This window comes from Erpetoichthys calabaricus, chromosome 2 (genome assembly GCF_900747795.2).
Source record: "Erpetoichthys calabaricus chromosome 2, fErpCal1.3, whole genome shotgun sequence".
Lineage (NCBI taxonomy): Eukaryota > Metazoa > Chordata > Cladistia > Polypteriformes > Polypteridae > Erpetoichthys > Erpetoichthys calabaricus.
Genome location: NC_041395.2, coordinates 234,862,399 through 234,882,139, shown reverse-complemented (window position 1 = coordinate 234,882,139; position 19,741 = coordinate 234,862,399). Strand labels below are relative to the sequence as shown.

The 19,741-nt window shown below is 39.1% G+C and overlaps 1 protein-coding gene across 4 annotated transcripts in view; it reads left to right on the top strand.

Annotated features, from left to right (window-relative positions):
• Positions 1–6,457: 6,457 nt before the first annotated feature.
• fam53b (family with sequence similarity 53 member B) overlaps positions 6,458–19,741 on the top strand; it is a 207,610-nt gene continuing 194,326 nt past the window's right edge. The window contains exon 1 of one of the 4 annotated variants that reach the window (XM_028795259.2): positions 6,458–6,626. The gene's annotated coding sequence lies outside the window, so the exon portion shown is untranslated. Of the gene's footprint in view, positions 6,627–6,712; positions 6,873–19,741 lie in introns of those variants that run through there. The other 3 variants (XM_028795257.2, XM_051922863.1, XM_051922861.1) reach the window with 3 other exon arrangements.

The window sequence follows — 19,741 nt, the reverse complement described above, 5'->3', positions numbered from 1 at the left end:
TTGTTTTTGTGATGCGACTCACAAATGACTTTTGGTCATGCAGGATGACAATGACCCCATATACAATGTGGCGGATGGCCAGGATGCCCCTTTGTCACTAGATCTGGGGGAGCAGCCATGGGAGCCACGTTATGTCCCTCGGAACCTTTGTTGGCAGCCCCCCTGGGTTGCGTTGGGGCCACTTTCATGGAACCCCAGAGCTCATCTTAGTTGAGCTCCGTGGCCTCCGCCAGGGGGAGCTGCATAGAGCTGCATGGCTTAACAAGCCCGTCTGGGCAGGAGCGTAGCAACACCCGGGTGGGCTATAAGAGGAGCCTGCAGCCACTACTCAAGGTGCCAGAGAGGAGGAGGAGGAGAAGAAGAAGAAGAAGAAGAAGCTGCCGCCCTTGGAGGAGAAGGAGTGTATTTTGGGACTGTGTTGTGCCTGTGGGGTTCATGGGGAAGACGTGCCCCACAGGTGAAGAAAAAAATAAATCTTTTTGTTTTACACATGCCTCTGTTGTCAGTCTGTGTCGGGTCAGCGCCAACCAAGCGCCAATCTCACAACAAGAATGAATCGACAAGAGTGTTGTAAACGGATGAAATTTTACATTTATGAATGACCAAGTCTGATCTTTGTCGTTGCAAGGTTCTTCATGGGAGACATCCAAAAAATATAAATGAACTGAAACCGCTGTACATGTCAGATCAGCAATTGCAGTAAGTGTTTGATTGTGGTTGTTTCTGTTCAAAGGGGCTTCACCAATTACTAAATCTAATACTTTACATACTGTATTCACTTGAGTTTTGTTTTTTTTAAACAGTGTATTGACTTGTGTGTTTAATCAGTTTGGTTTCTCCTTTATTGAATTAATATTGGATCATGTTTTTGGAGGACTGGGGTAAGTGCTTCTCCCTCACTGACCCAGTGCTCTGCATTTGAATCCTAAACCTTGTTGTTGTCAGTGTGAATTTTGTGTGTTAGGGGATGTATAAGGAAAACAAACACCAAAGACTTGTGGGTAAGGTTAAATGGCATTCTCTCAGTGGAACATTATGTATGTTGGTGTATGTTTGTGTGAATAGGCCCTGGAGTAGACTGTTGCCCAATCCAGAGCTTGCTAATGTCATGTGAACAATGATATGGAATAGGCACCAGCAACCATTTAATTTTGTAAGCATGATTAGAGGAATAATATAGAAGTGTAACTAATAATATTGCATGTAACTGTGTAATATGGAGTCCACAATGGAAAGTGTTAAAAGACTTGAGAAATCCTTGTGGACTAGCCACTGTCCACTACCACAGAGTAAAAAGAAGCAATTATAGAGGGAAACAGGATTTGTGCTACTTTATATCTCTTGGCATGTGTGGAGTACAAATCTAAAATGATGACAGTTGTTATTTAGAATGTGTTATTAGATAGGGTGCATAGTTGCAGTGCTGGAGCCTGATTACATTTAGAATGACATGAAGTTAATTTTTTTTATATAATAATGTGACATAAATGTACATTTACGGAACTATTTGTTTTGGCATGGACGAATAGATACACTTCCTGGTTCTTGCCCTGTGTCCATTACTGCCAGGAAAGTTTGGCTGTTGCAGCTTTGATTAGAAACACAATTTTAGAAATTGGAACAGTAATGTCAAAGCTAGTAATGCACAATTTTTTCAAATCAACATTTCGAAAACACCATTTTAGCAAGAATTGTGGAACTATGTGTGGCTGAAATGTCTCATTTTCATAAACTAATTATGTTTGTACTCTGTGATGAACTTGTGTCCCATCTAAAGTTGTTCACTATAGTGCCAGAGTAGAATCTGGGAGGTTTTGGCCCTGTGATGGAATAATCGAGTCCAGACAATGGATGTTTATAGGCTTTTACTCTGTTAAAACTGTTGTCAAAGCTATGTCAACAAGTGGGCAATAATGAACGTTTTTTTTTTTTTTTTTTTTGAACTGTGAAACACCGTTAGAACAGCATGTTCTTTTCTGACAAGTAGCATAACTGTTTACATACAGTACTTGATGGACTCACATTTTTACAACAAGGAAGACTGAAGACTGAATTAAAGGAGTATGTTAATGCTTTCAAAATATGCGGGAAGCAGTTATTGGAATTATTGAGCATGAAGAACTCAAAAGTGCACTTTTTGAGCATTTCAGAATGTGAACGTAGGCTCCCTAGATAGATAGATACTTTATTAATCCCAAGGGGAAATTCACATACTCCAGCAGCAGCATAGTGATAAAAAAAAAAAACATTAAAGAGTGATATAAATGCAGGTATAACAGACAGTAACTTTGTATAATGTTAATGTTTACCCCCCTGGGTGGAACTGAAGAGTCGCATAGTGTAAGGGAAGAACAATCTCCTCAGTCTGTCAGTGGACCAGGACGGTGACAGCAGTCTGTCGCTGAAGCTCCTCCTCTGTCTGGAGATGATACAGTTCAGTGGATGCAGTGGATTCTCCATGATTGACAGGAGCCTGCTCAGTGCCTGTCGCTCTGCCACAGATGTCAAACTGTCCAGCTCCGTGCCTACAATAGAGCTTGCCTTCCTCACCAGTTTGTCCAGGTGTGAGGCGTCCCTCTTCTTTATGCTGCCTCCCCAGCACACCACCGCGTAGAAGAGGGCATTCGCCACAACCGTCTGATAGAGTATCTGCAGCATCTTATTGCAGATGTTGGACGCCAGCCTTCTAAGGAAGTATAGTCGGCTCTGTCCTCTCTTGCACAGAGCATCAGTATTGGCAGTCCAGTCCAATTTATCATCCAGCTGCACTCCCAGGTATTTATAGGTCTGCACCCTCTGCACACAGTCACCTCTGATGATCACGGGGTCCATGAGGGGCCTGGTCCTCCTAAAATCCACCACCATCTCCTTGGTTTTGCTGGTGTTCAGTTGTAGGTGGTTTGAGTCGCACCGTTTAACAAAGTCCTTGATTAGGTGACTATACTCCTCCTCCTGCCTGTCCAGGAGACCCTGCCCAGTCTGACTACTTGAACCACATCAAGTCTGTAACTTGGAAAGTAGTGAAGTAAACCATGTAGCTCAAATGAACAAATCTGACAGTCAGTCCTCCCAACTGGATTTCATTTTTTTTTTCAAAAGTATGATACTAATCTATGCTTCAGAAGTGTGCATTCTGTTAATTCCTAAACTTAACTTGAGGTTCAAAGTAATTATTGTTATCAAGTGTTGTTTAGTTACAAACTTCCAGTATAATTAATGTAGATTTTGAAGGAGTTATATGTTGTAAGAAAATATATTTATATTTAATTGTATTTATGATAAATGCAAACACTGCTACTGTGTTTTACTTAGCCTTAACAACAAGTGGATATAATAGTAAATGTGTGATGAGAACTCGAATGTAAAAGTACAGTATCTTGTTTTAAGTGTTTGGATGGAGAAGAGAGTTCCACTTCAACATTTGGTTAGGCATATTATGTAGTTGCAACCATTCATTCATTTTGAAGCCAGCTTATTTTAACCATAATGGAGACACAATTACTCTGGTTGAAAACTAAAACTCCTGCCACAGCAGCACACTAGACGTTTTAGTAAGTTTTAGTCTTAAGTTCTAATGCCACCTTCTGCTATTTATAAAAATGGATGGCTACTTCATAAAAACATTTTTATATGAAACCCTGCTTGAATGATGGTTGTCCTATTTAAACTTTCTTTTTTGCACCAAATATATGAAACAATCCTTTAGATATACAGTAGTAGAAACTGACAGGTACTTGGCCCTTAAATATGTATTTGGTTTCTCTGTGGGCTTTAATCCCTGCCCAAATCACTCCCAAAAATGAGAGGTTTGGTGGCAATCTGAATCTAAACTGGCATAGTATGAGTCAATATGTGTTGTGGGAGTGACTTGTGACCGATTCAAGACTGTTCCCTTCTTTGTGTCTAGTGCTGCCAAGAGATGCTCCAAGAGTCAGAAGATGGAATGATCGTTTTATTCTGGTTTATTTTAACAGTATGTGCCGAAACAAAGTTGCACACAGACACAGTTGTAAAGTGTTTGTATAAAAGTTGGCATATGGAACAGAGAGCTTGTAAGAAATTACTTCAGAGATGGAGTGAACAGAGTGATTTATTTGTCCAGAATAATGTTGCAATAATATTGCATATAGGCATTGTTACTGTCTTCTAACTCTGCTCCTCCAGCTTGTGTAGTGGGGAGTTTATCTGGTGTACCGCAGTCACATGCTTGGTAGGAAATGAAGCTAGGTGGTAGTGAGGATATTTTGTACTTGTTCCTAAATGGTGACAACTGTGTATAGTTGAACACTGTTTCTGGGTTACACTCTGGTCCATTCTTATGTCCACCGATTTAAAGGTGAGTTCAGCAAGCCAAAAGAAGGACCAGAACTTATCTCTGTGGATGACCTGACACCATTTCAGGCTTAATCCGTAATGGTGTGAGCAGTCAAAGGCAGATTTCATATTGGGTGTCTTGAAAGTAGTCCTACACCTGTGACCCATTGGCCCATGTCTGTAGGTGTTCTTAACAACTCATGGACGGTGTTGTCTTTGAAGGTGTTGCACTAAGAAAATGTAGGCATAGTGTAGGCCAGCTATGTGTTTTTTTTATCTTCCCCTTGTTTTCTTCTTAACAGGCATGACAGATATCATGTAACCGTCATTATCTGCAATTAGTATCATCTCATTTTTGCATTAATACTCCCAACCTGGACCACAATACACCACCATACAGTAAACAAAAATACACCATTTGATGTAGGGTGGAACACTGCTTAGCACTGTTGCCTCATAGGGCCAGGGTTTTCAGTGTAGTTGAAGGCAGTACAATGTATCTGTGGATTTTCTCCAGGCCTCCCAAATGCCATTATAAACGGTGCTTCACATCTTCTCTCTGATGTGCTAACACTGTGCACTTTGAGCCAACAAATTATTCAGCATAATGCTATGTGTATATAATGCCTCACTTTGATTGTAATTTTTCTTTATCTTAAACCAAGTCAGAAGTTTTCTTTCATTTTATTTATTCTGTTGTGTGTTTGAGAAAGAGTGAGTTGTTAGACAGATAAATAAATCCTAATTTGTCCCCAAGCGGAGATATAGCTTTTTGTGCTGTAGTGTTGCTCACATCCATATCAGACACACAGTCCTTGTGTCTCGCAAATTGCGGTCTCCCTGACAGTCCATTATCCAGGATGCCATAGGCTCATCCACCTACATATCTCTGAGTTTACTCCTTAACAGGGATGGCTTGATGGTATTGGAGGCACTGGAGAATCAAAAAACATAATCCCCATAAGTGTTGCCAGCTTTGTCCCGGTGAGATTGTGTCTTGTTGAGCAGAGAGATAATTACATTCTCCACTCCAATCTTTGTCCAACTGGCAAACTGCAGTGAATCCAGGTGGTCTACAACAAGAGGACCTGTACAGTCCAGGATGAATCTCTCAAAGGTCTTCACAATACGAGATACAAGTGCCACTTGTCAGTAGTCATTAGGTGAAGAGGAGTCTGTCTTCTTTGGAGCATTATTTATTGATTAAGCGTCTGTAAAAAAAAAAAAAATGCTTGTCTATTAAAACTATGGAAGTTAGGTTAACTGCAGCCCCAAATTAGCCAAATGCAAGTGGATGCAAATAGATAGTAATGCATTAGTGTAACTCAGCAGTGGTCATTTGCACCCTTCCACCACCCCTACAATGGAAAAAACAGATTTGGAAAATGGAAAAGAATTTTACACTAATTAATTTGATTTCAGTTTTTATTTGTAGGCAGTAAACTGGTGCAGTGGGGAGTGCTGCTGCCTTCACAGCTCCAAAAGAGAAGACAGGCCAGTAAATTTTTATGCAAAGTCTGCATAGATTTTCTCCAGGCACACTGGTTTTCCTGTGACATCTAAAAGTGTAGGTTAGGATGACAACATTTCTATTGTCTCAATATGAGTAAGCAAGTCTGCACGGAGCTGGACTCTTGCCCTATCCTAAATTGTTTCCTGATTTGCGATTAACGCTGTCGGCATAGTCTCTGGCTCCCTATGACCCTGAACTGGAAGAAGCAATGGACGGAAAAATGAGTGTTAGTGACTGCACTGAGTGTGTCCTATCATAGATTAGTTTCTAACTCGCATCTGCTCCTATTGAGATGTTCTTTTATTGTGAAAAGTGTATTTGGAAAATAATATAACAAACCAGTTATTCTTATTTCCTTAAAGCACAACTTTGTGTGTAATACTAAAAGAAAAAAAATAGTTGCTTTCCTAAAAAACGAACATGCATGTACGTAAATAATGTAGACTAAGGAGTGTTATATATGGTGATGAATTTTTTTTCTTCTGCATTTTCCTGACCGACTATTTCATATCATGAATTCGCTCCTCGTAGCAGTCCTTTTAATCAAAGGCACTTCTGAGTGGCTGCAGAAAACCCTCTGCGACCGCCTCACTTGCTGCAGGCTTGCAATTCAAGAGCCGGAGGGAGGCGACTTCCTTTTTTGTTTCCCGATGACTCTGGAGCGGGAGGTGCCATGTCTTCGACGGGTGTCCGTGGTTATCCGCACCGCAGGGAGTCTATAGTTTATTTCACGCAACTTGCACAACCGAATGCTCACGCCAGGTATACCTTAGTGAACAAAACCCGATGCTGAAAGTGGGTAAGCCTCTTATTGTTTGGGTTACATTTCTTAAACCGTACGCTTCCTGTGCCACCCCTTCACGTTTGTCGGAGATGGAGTAGCTGAGTGCGAATATAGCCCCTGTGTGTAAGAAGCGCTGCTTCAGCTGGGGTTGCGCTCTGCACTGGAAAGGTTCCGTGGTGTTGGAGGGAGCGGACAGCGAGCGCGCCGCCTGCCAGACCTCCACGGGTACTGTCCGGTAGCGTTAAAAGACGCTTTCCTTCCGTGGGTATTGCTTTTTTCCCCTAATCGCTCTGTTTATTATTGCTTTCTGTGTTTTTAAAGAAAACTGGACATGAGCAGCTTATTTATTAATACAGCGTACTGCTAAGAAAGTTGCCCTGAAGTTGTATCCTGTACTTGGGTTGTCTGCTGTTTTGTTTGGATTGCTGTACTTTAACACTGCATCCAGCTCGAAAGGCGTTCGGGAGTGCATCCATCGATGCACATTTCGTATAAATAGACTAGGTGGAGAGATCCTTTGTATGTTGTGCGGGGGGGGGGGGGCGTGTGTGTGTGTGTGTGTGTGTGTGTGTGTGTGTGCCGGGGGGGGGGGCGGCGGTACGCAGTACGGATTTTCATCACTTCTTGGAGCGGGTGATATATAGGTGCTCCTGGAAAGTGTATTTATTTGGTAGCACGTCACAACCGCCGACATGAGCCCTTTCTCTATAAGGGCCACCGAGGGGCATAAAAGAAATTCTGACGCTTGAAAATGCATACAAACGAAAGTAGCGGCATTCACTTCGAAGTAAGGCAGAATAGCAAACGATGCGTGTATTTTTTCCCTTTAAATGCACCAAGCAGTACTAGTAAGTGATCCTTGCTTTAAAACAACGCCAAATATTCAGTAAGATAGTCGAATGGAAACCTTTATTTTGCTTTAGTCGGGCACGATGGCACGCTTTTCTCTCGAGTGGAGCGACGTGATTGCTCTGCTTTGTTTACTGAGCAGCGCCGACTGCCAGTCCAAGACATGTGCAGCTCCCCCAAGACTCACTGCTTTTATAGCGCCTTTCTCCCAAAATGCAGCATTCATGCGGTAGAAATACCATTTTAAAGCAATGTGGATTAAAATCTTCGAAGAAACTAAAACAAAGTTTCAGGATTAAACCTGTTGGGTTGTGTAAGAGGTTAAAGATAAGATTTTGGTGAACTTCAGCATATTTAATTCGCCTATTCACCAACACATCAGTCAATGGAAACAAGCTACATTTCTAATCTATCTATCTATCTATCTATCTAATTGACAAACATGATCAGAATCCTTACCACATGATGACTGAAAATCAGAACTTTCATAAATTTTACATCTTACTGTTGTCATTTAGGTAGGGTGTCCTCATTTTGTGTAGTTTTATTTGCCTCTCTCTTACAAGGGTTTTTATTTGTACTTGATAAGGCAGATAAGATGAATAGTTGCAAAGCTACTTGAAAGTACAAGGCCAATTCTGATCCCAGCCTATTGTGCACCTTCAAGAACCCATGTAGAAAGTGTTGTACCTGATTGACAAGTCTGTACAGTGCTGTAATTTACAGTACAGTACCGTTCATGAAACACTGTCCACCATTGCAGCACCAGCAGCCAGAGTTGTGTGCTACAGTGTATTGTAACCTAATGTGAACACTGTGTGTATCTGCTATTTGCAAACGTCTCAAGGTACAAGATTTAAATCAGCAGTTTTATGTATAAATATTAAAGGACCCACTTTTTTACTGTTACAAGGCCTAATGCCTGTTCTGGCCTAGTAATGGGTGTAAGGCAGGAACTAGCTCAGGGTGGGTTGTCAGTCCATTTTGTGGCTGTCATGTATTGTACACACCTATACTTGCTCATACTAGGCCACATTAGAATCTCTAATTAACCAGACATACAGGTCTTTGGAATTTGGAAGAAACCTATATTGTATATTTAGTCTGCAATTTCATTTTGACAGCTGTAGTACATGCCTTATACTTTGCTGTCTGTTGCAGCTACAACTATGATAAGACTAGAACACACCCACTCCCAGTCATTCTAGACCAGTTCAGTGGTCATTTCGCTTAACCTGTACATTGTTTTAGCCATGTGGTCACAAACTGGAGTACTTGAAGAAAAATTCATGCAGATCAGTGGAGAACATGAATGCTCTAGACATGTGATTAAAGGTCTCTGGAGCCTTGAGGCAAGAAACCTAAACACTGCACCACCATTCTCATTTAATAATAATAATTCATTACATTTATATAGCACTTTTCTCAGTACTCAAAGCGCTATCCACACAGGGAGGAACCGGGAAGCGAACCCACAATCTTCCACTGTCTCCTTATTGCAAAGCAGCAGCACTACCACTGCGCCACCTGTGAGGACAAATTTAGTATGCAGTAGTCTTTTGATTCAGTTGTATAACCCATTAGTTAATGGACATGGGGCCGAAGCAAGATGGGAATCGCCCCTGAATGGAGCAGCAGTACATACCAGTGCCTTATATTTTTCTTTATATAACTGTATTTTTTTTTATTCCATTTCACTTGGCAAGATGTTCTGTGTGTTTCATCTTGCATGTCTTAAAATGGATAATAAATGTGTAGTTTTTTTTTTATTCCATTTCACTTGGCAAGGTGTTCAGTGTGTTTCATGTTACATGTCTTAAAATGGATAGGTGTATATGTTTGTTGTAGCCATCCTAACAATAAAAGACAAATTACCATAAAGAGCTAGAGTGGAATGGGCTTGTATGTTTACCGATGGTGCTGTTTTATTACTTTTCTTGTAAAGGTATTGCTAGTAGTTGTTGCACACGTGTGTCTTGGCTCCATTGCTGCTCCAAAAAGACAACTGTAATGTGCCGGGACTTTAATATGGTGACAGGGCTTTAGTGACATTATGATCCCTTCAGTTGTTCAAGGTCTTCCTGGCTGGGGGTGGAAGTAAAGGATTATTAGGTTGCTGTGTCATTCTCTACTACTACCTCTGTGTGGTTCTGTGGTGGTATTCTTGCAGCAACAGGCATATCTTTCGTGTGTGTGTGAATATGTGTATCTACATAAATAAAATTGTAATGCCCTCTGTCTTTTGAATTTTTCACACTAAGGACCTCATTTCAACTCTCAGATCGCATCATGTCTATTTGTTTGTCTGTGCACCAGTCATGCAAAAACAGTTGGAATGATTTTCATGAAATTTTGCATCTTGGTTGCTGTTGGTCAAACCTAAGTCTGGTATATGACATTTCATAAAATTCAACTGGGAGGGGGCTGTAATGGGTGGAGGGATAACTAAGAAACTATTCAGTACTCTAAATGGTAGAGTCGGTCTTAAGCTCTATTCAGAAGGGATTACTTTTGCACCAGGAGGTGGGGTAAAGTAATTATTACTGGAGGACATCTGTAGTACTAGGGTGTTGTACCGTGTTAGCCATTATGAATGTAGAGAAAAGAGGACATCTGCAATTTTTGTCCTTTCTGAATCAGTTAAATAACAGAATTTTACTGACATGTCAATTCACAGAGTACTAGTTTTACCTTGAGTAATTTTTTACAGAATAGTTATAGAAAGTAAAAGGCTTCATAATCTTTACTAAGACATGAACATGCAGTCTGTAAACCGTTACTAACATGAGTGATTTCGGAGGGACTCAATGTTCAGATGTCCTCCTGTAATAATTGCTTTACCCCATCTCCTGGTTGAAAGCTAATCCCGTCTGAATGGGGCTTTAATTAAATTTTGAATGTATAATAATGCAGGGCCAACTTAAAATTCAGATGACATGGTGTTTCAAAAATTTCAGTAACACTCTGGTGTAGGTGCTGCAAAAATGCATCTGTTGCTCATTTACTTTAATGGAACAAGACCTTAACAAACAGTTAATTTGGTCTTCAAAACATCAGTAGGTAGGCTGTTCATCTTGGTGCAGTGTGACATATTGACATGATGGTAAAATGACTTTTTAATATATAGGATTCACAGGTCTTATACTAAATATGCTATATCAAGAGAAATGTGTGTCAGTTTTGTTAGGTCACATTGCAGAGACAAACAAACACTTTACTGATACATTGTAAGTGTTATAAAGACCCAAAGAAGTGTTTGTTGAGGTCTTGTTACATAATAGTAAAATTATACTAGGTGCAGTTTTGCAGTACCTAAACTGAAGTGTTACCAAAATTTTGTAGAGAAGGGTGGTTGTAATGGAGAAGTGGCAAAAAATGTCTTCCTCCAAAATGGGTGAGATCAACACACTTTGCACCTGTATTACTCCTGATACAACATTTCATTGAGAAAGGGTGCTGTAATTGCGATTTGGTACAAACTAAAACCATATTATCATGCCAAAATGGTTCAGCCGATGGTAATGAATTTGGCGTAGTACTTAGGTTTGGCCCTACTTACTATGAAGGCTACATTCCATGTAAGTGATTACATGGGAATGAAGGCAGGAGTGTGGTGTTCTGGGGAACCAACACAAAAATTGAGCATTGGTCAATAATGGCTATATTTACTGTCACAAAATTTTGTGTTTACATTATTATTCAGGTAATTTAAAGTATAGTCTACATGGAGTTTCAGGAATTTCATTGGGAAGTCATAATGGGATTATTCTAAAACAGCTGAGTGGATGTTAATTAATTTTGCATGTGTTATTAGTTAAAACAAATTAACATGTACAGCTTTTGGAGTTTTAAAAATTTCATCATGAGAAGGAGTTCCATAGAAGGAACAATACAAAAAACGTTAGTTTTGCTCATCTTACTTGTAGTATCAATGATTCGTTTATTTAACAAGCCATCCATTTTGTTAATGTGGGATTAAACAGTTTTTTGTGAAACTGCAGTAATCCAATTATACCCAAAAAGAACAAATTTTTGATTCATTAGAGCAGGGACATTGATAGTTATCAGAGAGGTAGTGTAAATAATGGATGGGACAATTGAATTTTAGCCAACAATCACAAAAAAAAAAAAAACAACAAAACAAATGAATATTTGCTTTTTTTCTTTGACCAATTATACAGATACGCCCAGACAACACCAGGTACTTTGGCTTGATCGTATGAAGAATGGATAAATGGATGAATGCATGGATGGATGTACAATACCTGAACATATAGTATGTCTTGTATTGTAAGATCATGGATCATTTTAATAAAGGATATAGAAACAGGGTTTCTTTAATTTGTGCGATTTTATATCTTTGTTTAGTAGTATTCATAATAAATGCCACCAGAGACTCGCACACCACATTTTTAGCACAGTGTATTTTTAGCCTAATATTAACATGGTCTGAGCCCAGTCCAGTGCTGTAAAATAACACATTTTCTTATCATATTTGTAAATAAAGTTAGCCAAACATCCCTTATATTGCTGTTGGTAAGTAGCAATGTCATTTCATAAGATGAGAAAGTCATTTTAGACTGTAATTGTACAGGTCCAAAGCCAGTCTTGAGGTCACCAGTTTCGATAGTCAGCTGTTGCCTCATAAGGTTCTTCCTGATCTGCACCATAACTATCTAGACAAGTACCCTAGGGAGAGAGAGAGGGGTTACATTTGTCGTGGGAAATTTGTCTGTGTGTCTTCTTTCCTACACTTTAAAGCTGTTTGTGCAGACCACAGGACTGTCCGTTTGTCTTTACATATTTTTTTTTCTTCTTTTAATTTTAATAACTTGTACAGTATTAGTCATCACTGCAGAGTGGTTTAAGGACAGTGATACATTTTGTCATACTTAGAATATACAGTATATATAAGAAAACCAGTATGAACTAAAATGTAGAAGAAAAATAAACAATGTGGCCAGTCAAAATTGTGAATTGGAGCTGCGTAAAACCCCATATAAAGTACTTTGTGATAGTTCTCAATGTAAAAATGCAGTTTAATAATTTTAAGGTTGCAGGAGGCATATGCCTTTTCTGGCAGCACCCTTTGGTGCCAGACCGGAGAGAACCATGGATGGAGGAGGTCCACACATCTATTTAAAGTAAATTTTGGAAAAGAAATCTGCCAAAAAAAAATATATCTAAATGCAGGGTAAATGCAGAGTAGAATGAAACAATTACACACCTGATTTGTCATACCTGAGTTTTATGAGGACTGGGTTTCAGTTGAATGAGATTTAAATTTTTTCTTTTTTAAACTAGGATATTTGGGCTGTACTACAGTCATTGTGTTCTCCCTTTTCTCAATAAACCACAAAAAAATTTATTTGGTAAAGAAATCTCGTGGTTTTCAGCCCAAGTTTGCCAATAGGTCTCAGTAACGGGTCTGCATTTTATTCATTTGAAATTTGTTGCTCTGTACAGTTGTAATATGAGTAAAGGCCAAGCAGAACTTGTTTAATTTTTCGTTCTCTTAATGTTACATTTTATAAAAGTAGACCTTTATTATTTATTTATCTATGAATTTATTTTTTTTGTAACCTTTTCATGAAATATTATTTTGGTGATGGTACACTGTCATCACAGCATTACATCTTGCAGTTTCCTAGGTTTGAATCTTACCATATTGAATTTACATATTGTTGTCATGTCTGTGTGGGATTGTTCCTTTTTTTTTTAAATTTTTTTTCCCCCTGGGTGCTCTAATTTTTCTTCCATATTGTAAAGTCCTGTATCTATATGTAAACATGGGTGTGGTGAAAGAATTTATGCTACACAGTGAGCTGGCACCCCATCCATTTCTGGTTCCTTTGTTTTCCTCGGTGTTTCCTGAGCTAGGTTGAGTTAGAACATGAATGGATGCATATAAAATGTATGGTTTCCTCTTGGTGGAATGGAATAGTCAGATGGTAGATATAAACAGAATAGTTTAAGGTTATGGTGCTCTTATATTTGTTGAGCTGTAGCTTCAAATGCAGTGATCATTGACCAACAGACCTGTCACTGTCCCATATTGAGCATGGAGTAAAAAGTACTGTCCACGTAAAATGAAAATGAGATGACTGAAAGAAGAGATGTAATTTGCAGAAAGGCAACTATTTAGTCACAGCATGTTTAATTTTGTATATATAGTAATCATACCAGGGAGCTGCTGCATAACAGCTCCAGGCACAGACTTTTAAGTCTCATTCTTGCTACTGTGTCAGATGGGCACGTTTCTTCCTGTGTGCACAAAAATTTTCTTGGTACATTTCAGAACTATATGCTTGTCAAATTGTGGATTATAAATTATCACGGTGTGGTGTGTCATGTACCTAAAGCTGCTAGGATAGACTTTGAAACCCCTTGATTATGTGTACAAAATGAAGGTGTAAAATGGATAGATGTATTTTTTGCTTTGGCAATATTGCAGCAGTAGTTTTTTAAATACTGGGAGAGTTATGGTCAGAATTAAAAATGTTATCTGCCCACCAGGTCCTGGTGACCTCACTGAACGGGATATAAAATCTAGAAGCAGGGTTTTCTGTGCTGTATGTGAAGGAGACATTTCCTAAACACCATTCAAATGGTTCAGTGCTACATGAAACAAAAGTGAAAAATGAGGAACCAATATTCAAGTGCCCCAGTCAAATTAAAGAAATTGAATCAGAGCTTTAAAAACGTAAAGAGTACAGGCCATTTCCTGTAAACGTTAGATTTTTCTGTTCCCCTTTTTGACTTGTCTTATACACATCATTTAGGAAAATGTTTCAAATAAAGCAGGGTGTCAAGTTTATGAGTAGCTTTTAGAATATTCCCTCTCCCTCTCTTTTTTAACTTTTGTGGGAATCTGTTTTAAATATAAACATTTTATGTAGACTAAATTACACAGAAAAATGGACTGAACAGAAATCTGACTGAATACTGACTTAATGTGTGACCATACATGATTCTGTAAAGCTACCTTAGTCCTGTGTAATGTATATTCTGAGCAAAGTGACCAAGTATTTATTGCTGCTGCTTGAATATTTAGTTTCCTTAAAAACTGTAAAAGGAAATTAATTTATTATTCCATCATTTACTTGTCTTTTTGCATATTAACTCTGTGGCTTATAGACGCAGGGCAGCCTGATGGCTCAAGTTATTATATAGCTCCTGGAGACTTGGATTCATTTGGAAGACCCATTACTGTGCATTCCATGTTTATATGGGTTTTTACAGGGTATTCTGGTTTTTCTCCCCTATCCAAGAGATGTCTATTAGTATAGTTTTTGGTGATTCTGAGGCTTAGCCCAATCAAGAGTTGATTATTTACAGAACAAACTTTAAGTAAATTGAAACATGAGGAAAACGAGCAGCGCCTGAAAATAAGCTCTAAACTGGACTACTTTGTCTGGACAGATGATATATAACATTTTTTAAAGGTTACACTTGAGTTTAAAGTAGTCAAAGCCATCAAAAATGTAGACTTGGAGTCTAGCTAAAGTAAATGTAGTGAAATATTAAAGTGTTTCAAGGTGTAGTACAGGTCAGCTGATACAGAGGAGTTAGGAAGGAGCTGTCACCCCAGTAAAGATAATTTTGCAAAGTGCATTATTGCAGCAAAACCTGGAAGTCAGTGCCTGAAGATACGACAATACCTTAGAGTTTTTTTTTTCCCCATCCACACCGCTGTACAAGACTTGTCTTTTCCAGAGTTAAACATTTTGGGGGAGCATATTTGAAAAAATTAGTTTTCAGTTGTCAAAAATGCAGTTTCATCATGGATGGTAGGCCAAAATAAACATATGATGTATCCATGTTAATGTAGACTAAGCTTGAGTTGACTTGGTAGGACTGAGAATATCTGTGATCCAGTAAATCGATGGCTGACCTTGATCTTGCACCTTATTAGATTTGTTGCTGCATGAACTAACCTTTCTTTAGCTGGAGATAGTACCTGAGACTTGCTTTCAGCTCAGTTTACCTTTTAATTATGTAAAAACTAACTCCTGACTCCAAGGAATTGCTCATCACTAGGCCTAGTTTTTGGCCATATTTTTTCTTAAGCGGTTTACTATGGTGTTTTGTTATGCTCTTTACTTAACTAAAGCTTTGCCTTTTTAATGTTCCTCTAACCTGCCCTTTTAGATCTTATTTTTGCTTGTCCAACGGGTAGACCTAGGCTTGCACCATTTTTCTTCATTTTCCAGTTCACATCCAGCTTAAAATACCATTGGACTTTCTTGTCCTCTTACTCCTTCCCTTTCATGAATAGTCAATTGCTCAATAAATGTTTAAAATAGTAATGGAGTTGTAAGTTCAGTGGTGAAATGAGCTTGCTGTAACTTAAAATGCATGACATTGTATTCATTTTGCATTTAATTTTGTATTAATTTTGCATTTAATTAATTCATTGTTTACATGTAATCTTCCTCTACAGTACTTAAGTTCACTCTGTGCTAAACTCCGTTATCTAAAAATGTAGTTGAGTTGTGGAAACTGAGTTGCATTATGCATTTCAAAGCACTTTTGAAATCTTTAGCTGTCCTTATCCTTACCATTTGGAGCAAAACCTTGAACAAAGTTGTTGATGATAGTGTGAAATTAAATCATAATCAGCACAAGACATTACTACTGCTAACCCATGTGCCACATTTGAGAGATATATATATATATATATATATATGTGTGTATGTATGTATGTATATATATGTGTGTGTGTATAATATATATACTACGGCATGTGGTTCGTTTATTTGATGCGTTGTATGGGTGATTACCTATCAGATAATCAGATTGTGTTTCAGACTACGAATGCTATGAATGTAGATCTCCAGGCTGTCAAATAAACGAACCACACACAGTGGCGCAACTTAAAGGGGCTTTGCCTCTGACGCTGACATCTGAGGTTCAATCCCCGCAAGGGGTGCAGTGGAGTGTGTACGCCTGATGAGCCCAAATAAGGTCGTAACACGTGTCGCATACTCTTTGCATTATTTGACAGTAAACTATGTAATATACTGTGTATATATATATATATGTGTGTGTGTGTGTGAGATATATACACCGTGCATCCGGAAAGTATTCACAGCGCATCACTTTTTCCACATTTTGTTTTGTTACAGCCTTATTCCAAAATGGATTAAATTCATTTTTTTCCTCAGAATTCTACACACAACACCCCATAATGAAAACATGAAAAAAGTTTACTTGAGGTTTTTGCAAATTTATTAAAAATAAAAAAACTGAGGAATCACATGTACATAAGTATTCACAGCCTTTGCTCAATACTTTGTCGATGCACCTTTGGCAGCAATTACAGCCTCAAGTCTTTTTGAATATGATGCCACAAGCTTGGCACACCTATCCTTGGCCAGTTTCGCCCATTCCTCTTTGCAGCACCTCTCAAGCTCCATCAGGTTGGATGGGAAGCGTCCGTGCACAGCCATTTTAAGATCTCTTCAGAGATGTTCAATCGGATTCAAGTCTGGGCTCTGGCTGGGCCACTCAAGGACATTCACAGAGTTGTCCTGAAGCCACTCCTTTGATATCTTGGCTATGTGCTTAGGGTCGTTGTCCTTCTGGAAGATGAACCGTCGCCCCAGTCTGAGGTCAAGAGCGCTCTGGGGCAGGTTTTCATCCAGGATGTCTCTGTACATTGCTGCAGTCATCTTTCCCTTTATCCTGACTAGTCTCCCAGTCCCTACCGCTAAAAAACATCCCCGCAGCATGATGCTGCCACCACCATGCTTCACTGTAGGGATGGTATTGGCCTGGTGATGAGCGGTGCCTGGTTTCCTCCAAACATGACGCCTGGCATTCACACCAAAGAGTTCAATCTTTGTCTCATCAGAGCAGAGAATTTTCTTTCTCATGGTCTGAGAGTCCTTCAGGTGCCTTTTGGCAAACTCCAGGCAGGCTGCCATGTGCCTTTTACTAAGGAGTGGCTTCCGTCTGGCCACTCTACCATACAGGACTGATTGATGGATTGCTGCAGAGATGGTTGTCTTTCTGGAAGGTTCTCCTCTCTCCACAGAGGACCTCTGGAGCTCTGACAAGAGTGACCATCGGGTTCTTGGTCACCTTCCTGACTAAGGCCCTTCTCCCCTAATCGCTCAGTTTAGATGGCCGACCAGCTCTAGGAAGAGTCCTGGTGGTTTCGAACTTCTTCCACTTACGGATGATGTAGACCAGGGGTAGGCAATCTCGGTCCTGGAGTGCCGCAGTATGTGCAGGTTTTTGTTCCAACCCAGTTCCTTAACGAGAACTCAATTATTGCTGATGAAGCACATATTGCTTAAGTGACATTTTAATGCTTCATTTTAGTGGTCTCGCTTGTTAAGGTTCTCCAACCTTAATTGCTTATTTCAATCTTAAACTGCTGCATTCAGTGTTTTAATTGCTCCTTATTAGCAATAAGATGTAAAAGACAAAGCAGCCAGCAGTTCTCCAGCTAGCTTTTTTCCAATTCCATCTGTGTGTGTTCATCATGCACGGTTTGATTTAATAAAACACTTAATAGAAAAATGTGACAGACTGAAAATGATCTGTTTTAGGCTTCAAATCATTTGGATGATATCCTTGGAAAGGAAAAAAATCTACGATATAAAAGCCTTACATTGCACAGACTAACAAGCCATAAAATTAAATAAGGTCTGAGATTGGCAATGATTGATTTCTAATTAAGCAATTGGGTTGGAATGAAAACCTGTAGCCACTGCGGCTTACCAGGACCGACATTGCCTACCCCTGTTTTACATCTTATTGCTAATAAGGAGCAATTAAAACACTGAATGCAGCACTTTAAGATTGAAATAAGCAATTAAGGTTGGAGAACCTTAACAAGCGAGACCACTAAAATGAAGCATTAAAATGTCACTTAAGCAATATGTGCTTCATCAGCAATAATTGAGTTCTCGTTAAGGAACTGGGTTGGAACAAAAACCTGCACATACTATGGCACTCCAGGACCGAGATTGCCTACCCCTGATGTAGACCACTGTGCTCATTGGGACCTTCAAAGCAGCAGAAATTTTTCTGTAACCTTACCCAGATTTATGCCTCAAGACAATCCTGTCTTGGAGGTCTACAGACAATTCCTTTGACTTCATGCTTGGTTTGTGCTCTGACATGAACTGTCAACTGTGGGACCTTATATAGACAGGTGTGTGCCTTTCCAAATCATGTCCAATCAACTGAATTTACCACAGGTGGACTCCAATTAAGCTGCAGAAACATCTCAAAGATGATCAGGGGAAACAGGATGCACCTGAGCTCAATTTTGAGCTTCATGGCAAAGGCTGTGAATACTTATGTACATGTGATTTCTCAGTTTTTTTATTTTTAATAAATTTGCAAAAACCTCAAAATTTTTTCACGTTGTTATTATGGGGTGTTGTGTGTAGAATTCTGAGGAAAAAAAATGAATTTAATCCATTTTGGAATAAGGCTGTAACGTAACAAAATGTGGAAAAAGTAATGCGCTGTGAATACTTTCCGGATGCACTGTATGTGTGTGTGTGTGTATATATGTATATATATATGTGTATATATATATATATATATATATATATATATATATATATATATATATATATATATAATATATAATCATATTGTCACGGATGACTGGGATCATTACCTGGCCGGGATGCCTGGAGGGACCGGAAAGGGACAATAACAGCTTCTGGGGTGCAAGGGGGCAGCCGCCCTGATTAAAAGAGGACCACGGGAAAGGGACAAAGAGACTTTGACCCATTGGGAACTGTGGCCACTGCCAGGGGGCGCTTTAAGCCTCTGGAGACCCGGATATTGTTACTTCCGCCACACTCGGCAAGATTGCAGAGGAACCTGCCAGGGACGCCCGGAGTGCTTCCGGTTCAAAGGGCAGCACTTCCGCCACACCAGGAAGCGCTGCTGGATTATTGCTGTGTGCATTGTGTGCTGTGTGGAACTGTGTTTATTAATGTTTAATAAACGTGTGCATTTTATAAAGATGTGGTCTCCGACTGGTGGTGTCCGGCAAAGTCTCACAATATGTATGTGTGTGTGTATATACAGTGTATATATATATATATATATTAATTATGTATGTATGTATGTATGTGTATATATATGTATTTGTATATAGTATGTATGTGTATATATGTAATATATGTGTGTGTATCCCGGCCAGGTAATGATCCCAGTCATCCGTGACAAAATATATATATAATAGTATGTATGTATGTATGTGTATATGCATATATGTACAGTATGTATTTGTATGTATGTATGTA